Here is a 4,265-nt window from a genome sequence, read left to right as displayed (position 1 = left end):
CTGCAAAGCCTCCTGACCCTCAAGGAGATGCAAGTTACCTTCGTTAGGGAGGCCATGGCCAGCAGTGAGTACTGGGTGATAGGGTGGTCTCTCAGGTCAACTTTTGCATGTAACGGTTCAATACAGCAAACTTCTCCCTTGGAGCCGCTGAAGAGACATCGAGACTCACACGTCCTCACTCCCATAACCCTCCTGCAAAGAAGAGAAATCAGCTTGGTGGCCAGCTATGAAGAAGAGATCAGCCCAACAATCTCATGAAATCTCAAAATCCTTCATAAATACTGTTTTTAAAAGGTCCTTTACACAGCTCCAGGGATCACTTTTAGTGTGCCGCTGGAAGGAGTCCCATGCAGCTGCTCAGATGCAGACAAGTATTCCTTATGATCTCATTTAGCAGTAAAGTTTAGGAAATTCCTGGATGTGATCAGACTCCCTAGACTGCTAATCCTTCCTCCTTGTCCCTCCTCCTCTCGAAGAGGCCAAGAAGAAAATGAGCGGTTACTGCAGGGCAGCTCTCACTGACAAAACAAGGAAAACCAAGAGGCAGCACTTTTATGACAGCTGTGAGGACCCCACAAGGAATGCCAAGATTCTGAACAACACATTAATACCTTAATAACTTGGGCTGTTCCTTGACTGTTACACTGCCAGACAGCATCTTCAGCTGTGAAATTCTACTGCAGCTCTAAATTACACCTTCAACATCCAGACAGTAGCTTTATTAGTTCCAATGTGGTTTGTTTTTTTTCCTAGATTTTAGAAACTACGACCCAGCATTAATTTCTTGTACTTTCTACGGGTACTTAGAGTTATTGTCTTACTTAAATGACAGTTCAAATACGGAGCCTCCGCTGTCATTGCATATTGCAAGTGTTGGGTCATCTGTAAACTGAGCAGATAATTAGATTAGAAGTGGCACTACAAAAAATTGATAAAAAAATATATGCTATGGCATCATTAACAGCACACAAAAGTACAAGCATGTTCCCTACCAGAAAGGCACCTTTATCATACAGAGTTGAGAAAATTACTTGCTTTTTTTATGATGCAAAAGAAAAGCAAGGTTTTTGTTTCATCTTCACCCCTCCAGCAAGCCCTATTGCTAGATTTTGTCACCAAGGTCCCCTGACTTTCCACTGCAGCTCAGAACTACCACATACCAAAACCTGGGTTACCATTAGAACAGCCCATGGCCTCAAGCGTGTGAGTTGATGCCAGAGCTGGTGAACAGGCTGCAGTCACAGACCAAAATCAGGAACATCCAGAACTACTACTGATATCAAGGAAGGGGTCACAGCCACAGCCTAGGCACCCTTCTGGAGGACTCTGCAACTCAGCGTCCAGCAGCACAATTATCAGCAGTGCTCAGCACTCCTCAGTGCTGGTACCGCCATCATGTCACAAGCTGGAGAAGGGGCCACTAGGAGCAGAGGACCTGGCACAAGGGAATATTCATCTTTATGCACAGAGCAAAGATGGCAGAGATGGAAGCATGGAAGATGTAGCAGTAAGGCAGCATCTTCACACCCACAAAACATTTTTGGTTAGCCAGGTCAGGCCAACCAGTACACGAGAACTGTCCTTGAGCAACGTGCCCCATCAGACTAGCTCCACGTGTGACCCTGGTATGGGTCTGGGATGTCTCAGCAAGGTCCAGGAAAGGAGGAGAGAGAGAGAAGAGTTTGGGTGATGCACCAAAGTCACTGCTCTGACCAGGCTGCCAACGAGTATTATGCTCTGGTAGGTCCACATAAAACAAAGCCATGCACAAAAACCACACAGGAGTTTCTGTGTGCAATGACAACACTACATTGAGCAAGAAGCTGTAGATGACTTCTCTTTCAACCCAAACATTCCCACAAGTTACTTGAAAAACTGTTGACAGAAGCTACTTTCTACACTCCAGACTCTTTTTAAGTTTAAAGTCAGCAGGTCACATATCCAGTTCAAACCACTGCAAGTTTTAGACAAATGTATTCTAGCAACTAATTCTTCACAGATTTTGGCATCAGGGAGAGGGGTTACAACAGACAACTATAACGTGTTATCTACAACACGTTATACACTATACTAACAAACTGTTGCTTGTTATAGTGCAACTCACAGCCGATACTATTATTTAATCTCTGAAAATACTCAGTTTCTTTTTTAAATAGAATTTCTGCTCATTTTTCTCACTGCTGGATACTATAGAGCTCCTGAGTAGATGCTCTCATCTGTAAATCTAAAAGTACAACACAAGGGAAGTCAACACATCTGACTGAACCTAAGTGTATTTTAAAGTAAAAAAAAAAAACAGTGGTCTACAAGGAGTACATGTAGCATTTGTTACCTTGATGTGCAAAATGGCTGTTCCTGGTGGGTGGGCATCTGTTATTGATCGTAGCAGCTTCCCGCTGGCGAGATCCCACATCGTGATCTGCAAGAAGATTGTTCTCAGTACGTTTACTGCCAAGGGGTTCTCTCCACCACCTTGTGTGCTGGTACATCAATACATTTCTGTATTCCCAATATCATCCTGGGTTAGTAGGGTCTTTATCTCAAAGAGAAATGATCTGAAATTTGTTCTTACCCTGTTTTTACAAGCAGTTTACATATCTGCTTATGCTCTCACTGACATTAGAGTTATCTTCCCAACTCTGAGCCATGTCCTCTTGCCACCTGCCCAAACTCACTCACCTCCCAGCTGCCTGGTAACACAATTAACGAATGTAAGATAACTTTGCTACCACACAACATAGATCAATGCATTTCTATCTCACAGAACCAGTGAACAGTTGAATCATCTCTGCTAACAGCCGTTAACAAAACTGAAGCATCTCCACAGCTACCACAAACCTCGTAATTTCTCTACTCCTGCATTTGCTCAGCATGACAGGCTGGAGTATACAGCCTTGCTTGTGCTTGGATATTAAATTCTCAGCTAAGAAGCAGCAAGTCCCAAACTACTGACTGTATCACTGAGGAGTATTTAGCCCAGAAGAGCCAAGATTACAATTTGAATCAGACTTCTCATTGGAAATACTACTGTATGTGGTTCCATAAATCATCTATCAAAGCTCCACAGACGAGATGTTTCAGAACTGCTGCTCCAAAATATTTCAGCTGAGTATCACTTAAAACTGGCCACTGCGCTGCATGGATCAAATCTGTATTTTCACATGGTCAGGAGCAGTCTGTCATGTAGTCCTATCATAGGCACTGGAGTGTGTTTTATCTAGAATGAAGGCGAAAGCCAGAGGAGCAAAGGGAAATGAATCTAAAAATAAAATCAGAGCAGCCTTCTTTGTATTCCACAGACCTCTAAATTTTACCAAGTTAACTTCTAACCATTTTGGTGTAGTTTTAGTCTTACAACTTTTGTTCAGGAATTGCTTTCCCTCTGTAAGTTCAGAGAAGGGCATAAAACTACAGCAGCAGACTCAACCCCTTTTTCCCTTGCACTCAAAACCTATGCTGCTTCCGTCATACAACAGAAGTAAGGCATTAGTAAAAATGAACTTCGGGGCTAGATGTGGGTTTCCAGAATTTCAAGTCATCACCACAATAAAAACTAGCTTTAATTGCAAAGCATAGATCTCACAAGGTGACCTAGGAAGAGTCATCCGGTTGTCCTGGTGCACCATTGCACATTTCAGTTTATCAGGACTTACGTCACAATGAGCCACGATTAATTCAATCCTTCACTATATTCTGCATTACCCATTTCCCCCACGGAAACCCACCCCAAACAATCTGAGTTAGCTCACTGGATGCAGGAACTGGCTGGCAAAAAAAGCTCTGGGCAGATGAAGCCATGCATACTGCTTTTCAGCACAAACCAACTCACAAACAGCTGCACATTGAGCATGCTTGGCTGGGAGCTATTGCTCCTCTGGAAGCAGTCTGCAGAAGGACAAAGCGGAGCATCTCATCCTACAGGAATTACCTGTCCTTTGGCAAAGCCGCACAGGAGCCTCGAGCAGTCGTTGTTGATACTGAGAGCAGAGATAGCCCCGTACTGGGCCCCAACAGCAGTGCTGCCCAGACACAGCCGGAGAGCTTGGTTTTGATCTAGAGTAGGACAATTAGTAAGAAATTAAAAAGACAGACCAATGATTAAAATTAATGTCATGCAACTGTTTACATATATATCTCAGGGCACATTAACAATTCACAGGCTTCCAGTTAAGTTCTTAAAAAAGAGTTTACAAGATGAGAGTACACGTTAGTACAAAGAGAGCGGGACACTGTCTTGCGGGGAAATACAGAAGTTATTTTTAAAA

The 4,265-nt window shown here is 43.3% G+C and overlaps 1 long non-coding RNA gene across 1 annotated transcript; it reads right to left on the bottom strand.

The window, feature by feature from the left end:
* Positions 1-139: 139 nt before the first annotated feature.
* On the bottom strand, positions 140-4,054 carry LOC104472411. Its single transcript, XR_727657.1, has 4 exons — positions 3,929-4,054; positions 2,333-2,419; positions 822-889; positions 140-192 (listed from the first exon to the last, which is right to left on the bottom strand). It is a non-coding gene; the product is annotated as an uncharacterized LOC104472411 (long non-coding RNA).
* Between the last annotated feature and the right edge of the window lie 211 nt (positions 4,055-4,265).

This window comes from Pterocles gutturalis, unplaced genomic scaffold, assembly GCF_000699245.1.
Source record: "Pterocles gutturalis isolate BGI_N339 unplaced genomic scaffold, ASM69924v1 scaffold53076, whole genome shotgun sequence".
In the NCBI taxonomy this organism is placed as follows: Eukaryota; Metazoa; Chordata; class Aves; order Pterocliformes; family Pteroclidae; genus Pterocles; species Pterocles gutturalis.
Note: the sequence above shows the minus strand (reverse complement) of the source record. Positions and strands in the feature narration are given on the sequence as shown.